At 41.3% G+C, this 16,664-nt stretch overlaps 2 long non-coding RNA genes across 2 annotated transcripts; one reads left to right on the forward strand and one right to left on the reverse strand.

Annotated features, from left to right (window-relative positions):
• Window positions 1–12,305: 12,305 nt before the first annotated feature.
• Window positions 12,306–13,856, reverse strand: LOC115093326. Its single transcript, XR_003857290.1, has 3 exons — window positions 13,749–13,856; window positions 12,795–12,928; window positions 12,306–12,358 (listed from the first exon to the last, which is right to left on the reverse strand). It is a non-coding gene; the product is annotated as an uncharacterized LOC115093326 (long non-coding RNA).
• Window positions 13,857–14,964: 1,108 nt separating this feature from the next.
• On the forward strand, window positions 14,965–16,455 carry LOC115093327. Its single transcript, XR_003857291.1, has 3 exons — window positions 14,965–15,011; window positions 15,833–15,966; window positions 16,403–16,455. It is a non-coding gene; the product is annotated as an uncharacterized LOC115093327 (long non-coding RNA).
• The last annotated feature ends 209 nt before the right edge of the window (window positions 16,456–16,664 follow it).

The raw sequence follows: 16,664 nt of genomic DNA on the forward strand, positions 1-16,664 counted from the left end.
ACAAGGATCAGCACTATCTGCTATGCTGTTTAATATATATCTACTTCCACTATGCCATCTCTTCGCCGGACTTGGAATCATACACTACATCTATGCTGATGATATCCAATTAATACTACCTATAGATGAAACTATTGAAAAAACAATAGGTCTAGCCATGATGTATCTGGACATAATAAAGCAACTACTAAACCAAATGGAGCTGATAATCAACATAGACAAAACCGAATTCATACACTTAGCAAGGAAAAGCATGAAGATCACACAAACTCCAATAATGCTCAAAAACAACCAACAAATTGATTTAACCGAGAAAGTTCGCAATCTAGGAGTAATAATTGACACTGAATTAAACCTAAAACAACACATATCAATAAAGGTAAAAGAAGGGTATGATACTCAGAAAACTTAAACCATTACTAACTCTGCCAAACTTCCGTACTGTACTTCAATCGCTGATATTTGCAAGCACAAACTATTGTAATGCCTTACTATTTGGCCTACCCTACACTACAGTCAGATCACTGCAAATTTTACAAAATGCTGCAGCTCGAATTCTCACTGGAAAAAGCAAAAGAGATCACATAACAGATTCACTTGCCTCCCTACATTGGCTACCCATAGAACAAAGAATACAGTTCAAAGCACTGTGTTTAATACACAAACTTATCCATGACGAAAAAGCACAGTGGCTGAACACAGCGCTTAGAGTACACGTCCCACACAGAAATTTAAGATCAGCAAACAGAGCACTTTTAACCATTCCATCTGTGAAAACAGCAAGACTTACCCAAGTTAGAGAACGTGCATTATCTCTAGCCGGCCCCGCATTATGGAACTCCATGCCCCTTGACATAAGACTTCAGAGTAATCATAAACTTTTCAAAACTCAACTGAAAACTTGGCTTTTCAATCAAGCTTTCAAGAAAGAGAATGACACAGGTAATTAAACAAGGATAAGCGGCATAGAGCACACAGCGCTTAATTACCTAATTTTAACTGTAACCAACCATCAGGATGAATTGCTACCAAACCCAATTCCCCATGTGAATTTCTTTAAATGAAAACGCCTTATCATATACCATATTATTCATAATATTATTTGTTACCGAATATTAATGGCACCACCTATGTAAATTATGATCCACTTTTTTCTTTGATATAGGTGCCCTATTGTAAACCGTTATGATGGTAAATAATTTAATGACGGTATATAAAAACTCTTAAATAAATAAATAAATAGATGTTGTGCGCCTTCTAGCCATGGGCGCCACTCTTCGAGAGCCAACTTTATGGCAAGCAATTCACGGTCCCCGATGCTGTAATTTTGCTCTGCCGATGAAAATTTACGGGAGTAAAAGGAACAAGGAACTACAGTACCAGAGGCGGGGCTTTGACTTAGGATGGCCCCAGCCCCTATGGCAGAGGCATCAACTTCAACTAGAAATGGACAAGTCAAGAGAAAAGGCTTTCTCAAATGGAAATGAAAATGACAGAAATTGGGGTTGAAGTAACAAAAGTGAAAGAAGTGCAAACAGAACTGATTAAATTGGATTCCATAATACGTCACAAAGTGGAATACTTTGAAAACAAACTGAGGAGGCCTAACCTAAGGTTCCTCAATGTTCCTAAAACAAAATGGATCCCACATAAAGAACTTTTGAAAAGTTACTTTCTAAATATATTGGGTTTTGTGGAAACATCGCTCCCTCCAATCTCAAAGATATTGTATTTACCATCAAGAAGAGATGATGAGAAGCAAGAGGAAAAATCAGAAGATAATTTGTCAGATATAATTGAAAGATCTTATGAGACAGTGATTGAGAAAAGAGCTATGCTCTTGGTAACTTTTTCATCTCTCTCAGATAGAGATAGAATTCTTCAAGTGTATTTTCGTAAGCAGAAGAATTTATTCTATGGGAAACAGATAAGAATTTTTCCCGATATAACAAGAGCAATGCAGCAAAAAAGGAAATTGTTTCTTCAGATGAGAAATGAAGTTATTTCCAGAGAAGCAAAATATTTTTTAAGGTTTCCATGTTTATCAAGAGAATAGATATATATTTAATGAAGTTGAGCAGTTGAGGCAATATTTGGATTCCCATTCCTAAGTATTCTCAGGAGTAGTTGGTTAATAGAAAAGAAATGGTGCATTTGCTATGCTTACTTTATAGTAGTAAAATTTACCTGGAAGTATTCTGCTTAAAATTATCTTGCCCCCCTTAAATTACCTATAAGTTTTGATTAAACTTTGTTACAGATTTTTTGTACTGAATGTATAAGTGCTTTCTTTTGGGACTTGCATTTTTTCTGTAGGTACAGTGTCTGAATGTATAATTTGAAAATTCAATAAAAATTAAATTTAAAAAAAGAAATGGACAAGTCAGATCTGGGGGGTGCAGAATGCTTCTTTCAAACGATGGAAGGTGGCAATGGCCTCAGGCGGCCAATTTTGTGTGTTTTGGCCTTTTCGGGTCAAGGCTGTCATAGGAGCAGTCAGTGTCGAATAATGTGGGATGAAGTGGCGATAATAGTTGAAAAATCCCAAAAAGCGCTGGAGTACTTTGAGTCCCACTGGCTGCAGTCAATCCCGGATACCCTTTAATTTAGCTGGGTCCATGGAGAAGCCTTGCTGAGAGATTATATAGCCAAGGAAAGGCAAACTGGACTTTTCGAACAGGCATTTGTCCAATTTCGCAAACAGATGGTTTTCACGAAGATGCTGGAGGACAGTTTGCACGCCAGCATGATGAGTGTCGAGATCTCTGGAAAAGATGAGGATATCATCTAGATAAGCCACGACTTTGGTATACAATAGATCTCTAAAAATTTCGTTCATCATTCGTTGGAATGCTGCGGGCGCGTTACAGAGGCCAAAGGGCAACACCAAGTATTCGTAGTGACCATTCCTGGTGTTAAAGGCAGTTTTCCAAATGTCATCGGGGCAGATCCTCACCAGATTATACGCCCCATGTAAATCCAGTTTCGTGAAGATGGAGGCACCTTGAAGGCGGTCGAACAATTCAGAGATCAGCGGTAGGGGATATCTATTACAGGATTCGACATACGCTTTCATGTCGGAGACTAAGGTAGGCCACCAGAAGAACCGCTGGAGCAGTGCTACAGTTCGCGCTCATCCTGGGTGACCGGCAAATTTGGAATCATGTGCCCAGTGAAGAACTCTTTCTCAGAGTCATCGGGGCACTACACAGGTGATGGTGTTTAGGCCGCGGTAGTCAATACACTGTCTAAGTGACCTGTCTTTTTTGGACACAAAAAAGAATCCCGCTCCAGCGGGTGATGTAGATGGACAAATAAATCCTTTTGCAAGATTCTCCTGAATATATTCAGACATTGCCTTTGCCTCAGGTAACAACAAAGGATAGGTACGTCCACGAGGGGGAGTGGTTCCAGGAAGGAGATTGATTGGACAATCAAACTTTTGCAGAGGCGGAAGGAGGTCGGCCTTCTGTTTAGAGAACACGTCCTCATAGGCAGCATACGAAGCAGGTACACCAGAGGATGTAGTAGCCAGGAGAACCACAGGAGATGGTATCACTTTCTGGAGACAGGACTGATGGCAGGAGGAGCCCCACTCTACCAGTTGCAATGAGGCCCAGTTGAATTGGAGAGAATGCTTCTGTAGCCAGGGGATCCCAAGTACTATAGGATGGATGGACTTATCCAATACTAGTAATTCAAGTTCCTCGATATGTAAGGCCCCAGTACGTAACTGGACAGGTTCCGTAGTCAAGGAGATTCAACCAGGTAACGGCTCTCCATAGATAGAAGCAATGCATAATGACGTATCGAGCGAACAGGTTTTTATATCCAAAAGCTGCACAAGGTCTTTAAGGATAAAATTACCTCCTGCTCTGGAATATACCAAAGCAAGGACTGGGAAGGCCCAGGAGTCCCAGATTAGAGTAACGGGTACAGATAATTGGGGGGCTGGAGAGGTTGCACCCAAGTTCAGGACCCCTACTGAACTTGGGCCAAGGAGTTTCCCAGATGGATTGGGCAAGTCTGTAGATGGTGGCCAGGTGCTCCGCAATACAGACACAAGCTGGTTTGCCTCCGCTGGAAGCGCTCTTCCGGTATTAGCCATCCGCGACCCAACTCCATAGGTTCTTCCACCTTAAGCACTCTAGTGTCACTGCATGACGCAGTGTTGGTAACTGGTGGTGAGTGGGAGCGAACCTGCGAGGGCTTCTTGGGCATCCAACTCTCCCGGTGATGCTCTTGAAGACGATGGTCAATTCGACCTGCCAAATCTATAAGGTCCTCCAGAGAGGAAGGGAGGTCCCATGCAGCCAATTCATCTTTTAGCTGCGGAGAGAGTCCATCCAGGTAGATAGCTCGGAGGCAGTCTTCCTGCCAAGCGGGCTCGATAGCCAAAGTCAAAAAGACTTTTGTCCTTGACGGAGGTGTAGTAAACTGGTGCTTGCCAAGGCATGTTGCCCTGGATTATCAAATGTCTGTCTGAAAACAGCCACAAACTGAGCCAATTCCGTCAACAAGGAATCCAAGCGTTCCCACAGGGGAGAAGCCCAGGCCAGTGCTTTTCCTTCAAGGTGGGATAGGATGAATGTGACTTTCGTCAACTCGTCCTGGAAGACGGAAGGCTGCAGAGCAAATTGCATGTAGCATTGGTTTATAAACCCTCTGCAGAGTCTGGAGTTGCCATTGAAACGTGAGGGCACTGGAAGTGCCAACAAGGCTTGAGGCATCGAGGGAGGTGGCTGTGGATGAGGAGGAGCTGAGTTATTCATAAGGGCATCAAGCCAGGCAAGAAGGCGATCCATGGAGGAGGCCAATGCCTCAAGAAACTGCTGCTGTTCTTGTACCTTGGATGCCAGGCCTGGGATGGCATGGAGGGCACGTGGCTCCACCGAGTCCATGGCCTTTCCAACCTATTGTGTCAGAGGTGGACCCTTGGGCTGAGGTGGGGTTGATGCAACTCACGGCAAGGATCTACGTGTTCTCACCGTCAGCAGGTGGAGTGGGCTGAAGCTAGAGGCCGCTGGAAGCTTCACCTATACCAGCCCTCGTTCCCTTCGGGTTGAGCCTTTGGGTGCCGGGGCTGGCAGGACTTAGGTGAGCCTCGAGGTTAGCTAAAGGTAGAAGGTAATTCAGCCCAGATACAGCAGCCAGTAGATGGGGTAGTCCTATCCTGGACAGGATTCGGTACTGGAACTCAGGCGCCAAAGGAACAATAAGTAACTGGAGGCGCTCAAGCAAAAGAAGACCTAAGCCTTGTGAGTCCATGTCCAGTAGATAGGCAAGAGGAGGCATCACTGACAGGCAAGGATCAGAACCAGTGGCAAGTGGAAGCTGTGGCAAGCAACATGGAACTCTGGACACAGGATAGTCTATAGCGTAATCATACAAGTAATTGTCAGGGCACGGAGAAGTCAGGCGTAGTCAGGCGTAGCAGAGGTCCAGGGCTGGAGAGAGGCTGAAGAGTAGTCAGGCGTAGCAGAGGCCCAGGGCTGGAGAGAAGCTGAAGAGTAGTCAGGCATAGCGGAGGTCCGGGGCTGGAGAGAAGCTGAAGAGTAGTCAGGCGTAGTGGAGGTCCAGGGCTGGAGAGAAGCTGAAGAGTAGTCAGGTGTAGCAGAGGTCAAATCCAAAGAGTCAGTCCAACACATAGACGAAACAGGAACAATGAGAACAGGAACCGAGAACCACAGGAAACAGGAAATAATGAAGAGACAAATCTCGGATCAACAACGAGTACTTGTTGTAAAGGCAACGCTATGGAGCGAGGCCTGACGTCAGCATCCGGGTCCGTGGCCAGATTCCTGCCATGGGCCCTTTAAAAGAACTACTGATGCGCACACGCGTGCCTAGGAAGGGGCGTGGTGCTGATGGTGGCGTCTCTCCGCAGGCCTTGTGGAGAAGCCCGACAAACAGGGACATTTCGGCTGGCAACACTGGGTAACATGGCAGGGCCGGACACATTGGAGGGAACCCGAGGTCGGAGCTGGTGGCCCACCGCCACAAGTGAAGAGGAACCAGAAGCTGGAGTCCGTCTGAAAAGGTGAGATGGCCGCACCGCGGGGCTGCCGTGGGTGGCACGCATAACAAGTATTCCCCAACACACAAGGGATTTCTACCCATAAAGATTCTGTTGGACTCTATGCCATCCCAGACATAAAGTGCTACACCGCCTCCCGGGTGCTCCTCTCTATCATATAATTTGTACCCTGGTAAAGCAGAGTCCCATTGGTTGTCCTCCTTCCACCATGTCTCTGAGATGCCAATTAAGGCTATGTCATCAGTCACTGCTATACATTCTAATTCTTCCTTCTTACTTCTTAGACTTCTGGCATTAGCATACAAACATTTCAAAATTTGTTTTTTGTTTGTATTTTCATTCTGCTTTGATAGGGAAAAGTTAGAATTTTTTAGCTCAGGTGAGATTTTAGTTACAGGCACTTACATAAGAACATAAGAACATGCCATACTGGGTCAGACCAAGGGTCCATCAAGCCCAGCATCCTGTTTCCAACAGTGGCCAATCCAGCCATAAGAACCTGGCAAGTACCCAAAAACTAAGTCTATTCCATGTTACGGTTGCTAGTAATAGCAGTGGCTATTTTCTAAGTCAACTTAATTAATAGCAGGTAATGGACTTCTCCTCCATAAATTTATCCAATCCTTTTCTAAACACAGTTATACTAACTGCACTAACCACATCCTCTGGCAACAAATTCCAGAGTTTAATTGTGCGTTGAGTAAAAAAGACTTTCTTCCGATTAGTTTTAAATGTGCCACATGCTAACTTCATGGAGTGCTCCCTAGTCTTTCTATTATCCGAAAGAGTAAATAACCGATTCACATCTACCCGTTCTAGACCTCTCATGATTTTAAACACCTCTTTCATATTCCCCCTCAGCCATCTCTTCTCCAAGCTGAAAAGTCCTAACCTCTTTAGTCTTTCCTCATAGGGGAGCTGTTCCATTCCCCTTATCATTTTGGTAGCCCTTCTGTGTACCTTCTCCATCACAATTATATCTTTTTTGAGATGCGGCTGTTACGAGCGCGTCCACCATGCTGCTGTACGAACCAAGGGCTTGGAGGCCTTCGTGTTCTGCTATGAGCGCGAGGAGCGCAGTCGCCTCTAAAGCAGGTGGGGTGAGCCCTTGGGCTACGGCGAGGAGCCCCAAGGGCTCAGGGAGAAGCCCCAAGCCACACCGTGGGAGTTGAGCTGGTGTGAGCATGGAGAACCAGGCGAGGCATAGCTGAAGCAAGGACTAGAGAACAAGGTCTGATCCTCAACCGGACCTGCACGCCCACGACAACCAACAACGCAATGTTGATTGATGAACGGTCCTCCGACTGTTCCAAGCCCTTTCGGACCTGCTGCTGGGTAACGGCATTGGGCAGCAGGCCGGACAGAGGACGAGGGCAGACAGAGTCCTTGGAACACAGAAGACATCACAAACAAAGACTGCAGCGGAGACATCATAGACGAGGGCTGAAGCGGAGACATCATAGACGAGAGCTGGGAAGGAAGACATTGGCACTGTCCCTCAGGGCGCCCTACTCAGCCCACCGACACAGGCGGACCCAATGGGCTGGTCGCGAACCACCCTGTCCCACTGCGTGCCCTACACAGCCCAGGAGACTGGTCGCGGACCATGCTGAGAATGGGAGAAGCACAGGGAAGAAGCGGGTTACTGCACTCCTGGCAGTCTGAGGCGGGATACTGCACTCCTGGCAGTCTGAGGCAAGCAGAAACATCAGGAACAAACATCTAGGAACATCTGGAACCAACATCATGGAAACAGGCAGAGACACAGGACAGGGAGCCGTCAAGACAAGCGAGACCACGGAGGACCTGGATCGATGAAGAAGCACAGACAACTGTGAAGCTCAATCCGAAGGCAAACAGGAACTGAAGTGAAAGTCCTTTTATACTGCTGTATGCAGGCAACTCCCTGAGAGGAGTTCACCTGGACCGCCCCTCACTGGCCCTATAACTGAGGAGGAGTGCCGCGGGCCGGCCCCTAGGGAGAGGGCGTGGCCCGAATCAGGAAGTCCAAGCAGAGCCAAGCCAGCCACAGGCAGGCCTCAAGAACAACAAGGCCTCCCAGGCCCTGGAGCAAATCCTGGATAGTACGCAGCGAGGCCCTGGCTTCGGAGCGGCCTCTAGAAGAGAAGGTAAGATACATCCCGTAGCGCAGCAACAAGAGGGATCGCAACAGTACCCCCCCTCAAAGGGGTCCCCCCCTTTCAGAAGGACCAGAAACAAGGCCTCCCAGGCCCTGGAGCAAATTTATTTATTTTATTTAAAATCTTTTCTATTTATTTAAAATGTTTTCTATACCGTCGTTAAGCTAGTTGCCGTCACAACGGTCCACAATAAGGCACATAATTTCAAACTTAGATGTGTTGATTTATATTAACTAAACAGGTGCCATCAAATACTGTAACATAGTTTTCATATTAAATATTACTTAGTGGTTGTGATAAATCATGTCTACTTTAAGTATATCGGCTATAAGATAAATTAACACTTAAGTCTTGTCCTCTGTTGTTGCAATCTAATAGAGGTAAAGTAAAATAAAATATACACACACACACCATTCGAGTAAGCTGATGTGTGTGTGTGGGAGTTCTTCGGACTGCATCATACAATTTCCTGGATTCTACTCTTCATTCCCTTTGTGGTATGCTTGCTTAAATAGCCATGTTTTTAAACTTTTTTTGAATGCTTTGATGTCTCTTTGTGTTCTGATTTCTAAAGGTATTGTGTTCCATATTATAGGTCCTGCCAGGGATAGGGCCCTATCCCTTACTTGAGTTAGTCTGGCTGTTTTTACTGAGGAAATAGTTAGTAGGGCTTTGTTTGCTGATCTCAAGTTTCTATTAGGGACGTGTACGTGAAGGGCTGTGTTCAGCCATTCTGCCTTTTCATCGTGTATTAATTTATGTATGGTGCAAAGAGTCTTGTATTGAATTCTTTGTTCAATGGGTAGCCAGTGTAGTTCAATTAGGGTTTTGGTGATATGGTCTCTTTTACTTTTACCGGTTTTGTAATACCTGTAGTGGTCTTATCGTGGTGTGGGGTAATCCTAGTAGAAGGGCATTACAGTAATCAGTGCTTGAAAAAATTAATGCTTGTAGTACTGAACGGAAGTCATTTGGTGTTAGTAGTGGTTTAAGTCTTCTGAGAGTTATAAGTTTGGCGTAACCTTCTCTTACTTTTAGAGATATATGTTGTTTCATACTTAGTTCCGTATTGATAATCACTCCAAGGTTTCGTACTTTCTCTGCTAGTTGTATTTTTTGGTTGTTATTGATTGTGATTGGGTTTTGAATGATTGTGATGTTTTTTCGTTCAATATGTAGGAATTCTGTTTTCTCTAAGTTAATGACTAATTCCATCTGGTTTAAGAGCTGTTTTATTATATCTAGATACATGTTGGCTAAGGTTAATGTTTTCTCAATTGAGTCATTAATTGGAAGTATTAATTGAATATCGTCAGCATATATGTAGTGTGAAATGCCCAGACCAGCTAGCAGGTGGCATAATGGCAGCATGTATATGTTGAATAGTGTGGCAGATAGGGCTGATCCCTGCGGAACTCCTGTTTGAAGGTTTATTCTTTCTGACATTGCTTTTTTGATTTGCACTTGGAAATATCTGTTATCTAGGTATGATTTGAACCATTTGATTGTTGTGTTGCATAGTCCTATTTTTTCTAATCTATTTAATAGGATATCATGATTTACTGTGTCGAATGCCGCTGATAGGTCCAGCATTACTAAAATGTAATGTTTACCGCTGTCGAAATCTCTCATGATGTTGTCTGTTAGCGTAAGTAGTAGTGTCTCAGTGCTATAGTTTTTGCGAAATCCATGTTGTGATGGGTACAGAATATTATTTTCCTCTAAGTGTTCTGCTAATTGATTTTGTATGGTTTTTTCTATTAATTTTGCAATTAGTGGTAAGTTTGATACTGGTCTATAATTGCTCAGGGTGAGTGGATCGCTGTTCTTTTTTTTCAAAATTGGTTTTACTATTGCTCCTTTTAGTGAATCTGGCATGTTTCCTTCATTTAATGATAAATTAATGATTTTTGTTAAAGTCGGAGAGGTAGTGGTGGCTAGTTTTTTTATATCTGTGGTGGGTATTGTGTCATACGCATGTGGGGCAGGGTTTAGTTTTTTTAGCATCGATTCAACTTCTATTTCGGATATTTCACTGAATGTCTCCCATTGTTTAACATCTCTTTTTTTGCATTTTGATGTTTTGTTTAGTTATTTTTGGAATCTTTGTTTTTAGGTTCGTAATTTTGTCATTAAAAAATGTAGCTATCTGGGAGGACTTCCAGCTGGGAAACCTCTCTTCGAGAGGTAGGCAGAGAAGGGCAGGCTACAAGCTCCGTTTTTTCACCCTCGGAGCTGTTCCATCGTGCCGCCCGTAGCCACGCCCCCTAAGTGACGTCATCGGGAGGGGCCGGAAATCGCTGAGATAAATCCAGGGAAGCTGCTGTGACTTTTGGAGGACTTCCAGCTGGGAAACCTCTCTTCGAGAGGTAGGCAGAGAAGGGCAGGCTACAAGCTCCGTTTTTTCACCCTCGGAGCTGTTCCATCGTGCCGCCCGTAGCCACGCCCCCTAAGTGACGTCATCGGGAGGGGCCGGAATCGCTGAGATAAATCCAGGGAAGCAGCGGCGCCCAGCCGCAGGCGCGCAGCCGAAGCCGCGCGCCAAAGGGGCGCGCCCCTGGGCGAAAAAAAAATTTCTTATTACTACACCTAACCATATGGGCAGGAAAAGGAAATCAAAAGTTTGGACTTCATCTCCAGCGACAACGGAGGCTAGGGGGCCGATGGACCAACATGTTGTAAGGCAGGTAAGTCAATCTGCCCGCAATACAATACCTGAAATATCCTTTTCCTCGGGAGCTTCAGACAGCCCGAGCCAGCAGTTACTAACTCAACCTCACCTGGACTCAATTGTACTTCCTCAATCAGGTGTAAGGATGGAAGAAAGTGTTATGGATAATGATATACCTCATCCCACAGTAATGGGGGAGGGGGTGGAATTGGGGTCTAATGAGGGACCTGGACTACAAATATTAAGTCCAGTAACCATAGACCCTCAGAATATAACCCTGGTGGATGTATGGAGAGCAATTAATGATTTGCAAAAGGTAATGACAGGATTTATGGCCCAGACTAATAAAGGAAATCTAGAGTTAAAAACTAATATAGAATTACATAATAATCGTTTAAAACAATTAGAGGAGGCAAGCGGGGGGGCTATAGTACAGATAGCAGCCCTGCAAACTGCAAATCATTCCTTTATTAAGGATTCTCTGACAGCTCAGCGGCAAATTGAGAGACTGGAAAATGAGAATAGGGTTAGAAACCTGAGGTTTTTAAATTTTCCAATGACCAGACTCCTTTCAGCCACTGAGTTGTTAAAGAAATACTTAAAAGAAAATTTGTTTATATTAAATATAGATGATCAATCTATTTCAAAAATATATTATGCTTTGAATTCTAGAATAAAGAGACAGGAAGGAGAGGAAGGTATGGACAGTATCCAACAAAAGTCCCCTAATTTGACCTCCTTCCTGGAGTCGTCAGTGGATGACATACCACAAAGAGCCACACTTCTTGTGACCTTTTGCAGAGAGAAGGATAAGGTTAATATTCTTGAAAAATATTTTAGGAATAAAGAGTCTTTGTTTTGTGGTTATAAAGTCCAGGTATTTCCTGATGTATCACGTACTACCCAGTACAGGAGGAAGCAATTTCTTATGTTGAAATCTAGAGTATTGTCCATAGGGGCAACATATTTTCTTAAATTCCCCTGTAAATGTGTAATAGTGTATCAGAAGAATAAGTTTATTTTCCAGGACCCATCTCATTTAGAAACATTTTTAGTAGATAAAGAAAGAGGATGATTTAGAAAATAACTGCAATAAATAAAGTAATCCAGCTATATGTAATTTGATAGAAATACATTTTCTTTTGAGTTTTGCTTGTTAATGGTTCCTCCCATGTAGTGGACTATAAGATTGAGGTATAGAAAGATTTACTTGAATTTATAGTGGGCTAAGATTGTTATACCAAAAAAATTTTGTTCCTTCTTTTTGCAATTTGTATAAATTTGTAAAAACCCAATAAACTATAAATATAAAAAAAAAAAAAAAAAAAAAAATGTAGCTATCTCACATCTATTTACTGGAAGGTTTTGTGAAGATCCAAGGAAGCAAACCGGTAACCGATCCAATGTGACGAACAACAGAAGAATGAAAGGATGGATCGGTAAAAATGGACTTTTATTGGAACTTGCCCGACTCTGGCCGAGTTTCGCTCTGCCGAGCTGCCTCAGGGGCTGTGGCACATAAATATAAACAATTAAAAATGCACACAAACATAAATATTTGTATAAACATATGACTTATGATATAAAACATATTCAAAAAAATATATTAAAAGAATATATTAAATAGTAAAAACACTTAAACATGGAGACAGTGCTTGTTTTGTGTGCATAAGATGATGATGTTACATAAAAAGTTACGTATTTGAGAGTACAGATACTGTGGCTGAAACATCAATTAAAAAGCGGAGTGGAAACAAGTCTTACAAAGGACATGGTCTATAATGATTGTTGCACAATGCACTTCATCAAACAGCATATGGCTGATACATGCAAAATTTGTAACAAACAATAAAATATATTATTGAGGAGGTCAATGTGTATAATTAATAAGAAAAATAAAAAAATATATAAAAAATATGTAAAGATGGCAAACTAAATCTTGTACCTTGTTGAGCCAGAAACTTGGCTCTATATACTTGTGCTGATTTCCTAGGATGAAGGAATATGAGTGAACACACCGAATCCGGGCTTGTCACTTGTAATTCATCAATCACTTGTGTGAACAGTATTGAAGCAATTCTTATGGAACAAAAATTCTTAATTACCTTAGTTATCAAGAATAGGTATAAATAAAAAATGAACACATGCATTCGTCAGACTACAAATCTGAATGACTTCATTCTGAAATTGATACTGACATCTTGTATCATTATTATTAAGCTGTTATATGTCTTTCAACTGATCACAAATCGATAAGGAGTTAACGGTAAAAAAGATGAATGAATAGTGAACCTTACTGCATGTGAATGCAAGCAATAATTTTTAAATTTTTAATTTTTACAGTGTGTTAAATCTTGATCCGGTAGATACCAGGAACAAATCAAAGATGAAGTTAAAAGCAATACAATAATAAATTTCGCTACAAAATGAACAAATGAATAAAAACAGCTTCGATACAATAGTGCTCCCTAGAACATAAATAGCTAAAATCCACTTCGATACAATGCTAACAATACTTCTTATCAACAGTATGTAGAAAATTCAAAACGAATGATATGCGGGGAGACGTGTGCCAAAGCAATGTAATAATGAAAATGATGCGCTGGACAATAGTTAAATTCCTAATATATAAAAGTGCATAAGTCAAACAGCATATTGTGGCTGTCCGCGAATATGCATCCATCGGAAGCTGTGTCACAATGAATACCGAACAAAAATGATGGAATCACTAACTGTTAAATCTAATGTATAAAAGTGCTAAAGTGGGGCAGCATGCAGATAATATCCAAGCGCAAGAAACTATGTCATATTAAGTATGCGCTTAAGCAGACAAAAATATATATAAGAATGAAATCGCTAGCTATTGAAACTAAAAAGAACACAATCACTAATATTTTACCTTTGTTGAACTTGCACCGGTCACATACTGCTCTGACAAACACTGCAAGAACCAGTTAGTACCTGTATTGGACCTTTATTTTTCCCGCTTCTCACTCGAAATCACGCGAGAATAGACACATGTGTGGACTGATTGGCTCATAGACATTGTGGATAATGAGAGACTTAACTAGACCGGTGTGTAAAAAAAAGGATTAATCAATACTGATCTAATCTGTGCAGTAATGCAAAAGTGGTGACAAGAGGAGAAAATATAATGAACAAATGTCTGCGGTTGACTCATATTCCTTCATTTGTACAACTGCTGAAAAGCGGATGTACGGTCAAAAAGTAAACACAAATACTTTAAAACACTGCATCTTTAAAAAGGAGTAAATTAGTGTGAACATGTATAAAATCAAACATTCTTAAAAACTGCATCATTTTTTGGGGAACCAAGTAAAAAATATGAATTAAAATTTAAAGGGTGGAGGGAAAGAAAGGAAGGAGGGGTAGGGGGGGGAAGGAAGGGGAGAGGGGGAGGAAGGGGGGGGGAAGGGGAAAGGGGGGTGGGGGGGGGGGGCTAGAGGGATAGGGAAAATGGAGGGAGGGGGGGGGAAGGGGAAAAGGGGGGAAAGGGGGGGGGGAAAAAAAGGGTGGGGGGAGGGGGAAGGGGGGAAGGGGTGGGGTGGGGGTAAATGGAATTGGAAGGACAAGGGGAGTGGGAGGGGGGAGCAGAAAGGGAAAGCGCAACAAAAAATGCATGTGGAACCTAAATATATTATGAAAACACCATATTCCAAAATTAAAAAACAACAAAAAATCAAACAAAAAACATATAGATAAATTATATATGCCATATATTGATTGCAGTTTTTAAGAATGTTTGATTTTATACATGTTCACACTAATTTACTCCTTTTTAAAGATGCAGTGTTTTAAAGTATTTGTGTTTACTTTTTGACCGTACATCCGCTTTTCAGCAGTTGTACAAATGAAGGAATATGAGTCAACCGCAGACATTTGTTCATTATATTTTCTCCTCTTGTCACCACTTTTGCATTACTGCACAGATTAGATCAGTATTGATTAATCCTTTTTTTTACACACCGGTCTAGTTAAGTCTCTCATTATCCACAATGTCTATGAGCCAATCAGTCCACACATGTGTCTATTCTCGCGTGATTTCGAGTGAGAAGCGGAAAAATAAAGGTCCAATACAGGTACTAACTGGTTCTTGCAGTGTTTGTCAGAGCAGTATGTGACCGGTGCAAGTTCAACAAAGGTAAAATATTAGTGATTGTGTTCTTTTTAGTTTCAATAGCTAGCGATTTCATTCTTATATATATTTTTGTCTGCTTAAGCGCATACTTAATATGACATAGTTTCTTGCGCTTGGATATTATCTGTATGCTGCCCCACTTTAGCACTTTTATACATTAGATTTAACAGTTAGTGATTCCATCATTTTTGTTCGGTATTCATTGTGACACAGCTTCCGATGGATGCATATTCGCGGACAGCCACAATATGCTGTTTGACTTATGCACTTTTATATATTAGGAATTTAACTATTGTCCAGCGCATCATTTTCATTATTACATTGCTTTGGCACACGTCTCCCCGCATATCATTCGTTTTGAATTTTCTACATACTGTTGATAAGAAGTATTGTTAGCATTGTATCGAAGTGGATTTTAGCTATTTATGTTCTAGGGAGCACTATTGTATCGAAGCTGTTTTTTATTCATTTGTTCATTTTGTAGCGAAATTTATTATTGTATTGCTTTTAACTTCATCTTTGATTTGTTCCTGGTATCTACCGGATCAAGATTTAACACACTGTAAAAATTAAAAATTTAAAAATTATTGCTTGCATTCACATGCAGTAAGGTTCACTATTCATTCATCTTTTTTACCGTTAACTCCTTATCGATTTGTGATCAGTTGAAAGACATATAACAGCTTAATAATAATGATACAAGATGTCAGTATCAATTTCAGAATGAAGTCATTCAGATTTGTAGTCTGACGAATGCATGTGTTCATTTTTTATTTATACCTATTCTTGATAACTAAGGTAATTAAGAATTTTTGTTCCATAAGAATTGCTTCAATACTGTTCACACAAGTGATTGATGAATTACAAGTGACAAGCCCGGATTCGGTGTGTTCACTCATATTCCTTCATCCTAGGAAATCAGCACAAGTATATAGAGCCAAGTTTCTGGCTCAACAAGGTACAAGATTTAGTTTGCCATCTTTACATATTTTTTATATATTTTTTTATTTTTCTTATTAATTATACACATTGACCTCCTCAATAATATATTTTATTGTTTGTTACAAATTTTGCATGTATCAGCCATATGCTGTTTGATGAAGTGCATTGTGCAACAATCATTATAGACCATGTCCTTTGTAAGACTTGTTTCCACTCCGCTTTTTAATTGATGTTTCAGCCACAGTATCTGTACTCTCAAATACGTAACTTTTTATGTAACATCATCATCTTATGCACACAAAACAAGCACTGTCTCCATGTTTAAGTGTTTTTACTATTTAATATATTCTTTTAATATATTTTTTTGAATATGTTTTATATCATAAGTCATATGTTTATACAAATATTTATGTTTGTGTGCATTTTTAATTGTTTATATTTATGTGCCACAGCCCCTGAGGCAGCTCGGCAGAGCGAAACTCGGCCAGAGTCGGGCAAGTTCCAATAAAGTCCATTTTTACCGATCCATCCTTTCATTCTTCAGGTTTTGTGAAGAGTCAGATGTATCATTTGTGAGATTTTTTACTATGGTAAACAAGGCTCTTGGGTTGTTTGCGAATTTCTCAATTTTCATGCTATAATATTGTTTCTTTGCATTGAGTATTATTTGTTTATAGTAGGCTAGTTGTTTCCTGGATAGTACACAGGCGACAT

This window comes from Rhinatrema bivittatum, chromosome 6, assembly GCF_901001135.1.
Source record: "Rhinatrema bivittatum chromosome 6, aRhiBiv1.1, whole genome shotgun sequence".
Classification (NCBI taxonomy): domain Eukaryota; kingdom Metazoa; phylum Chordata; class Amphibia; order Gymnophiona; family Rhinatrematidae; genus Rhinatrema; species Rhinatrema bivittatum.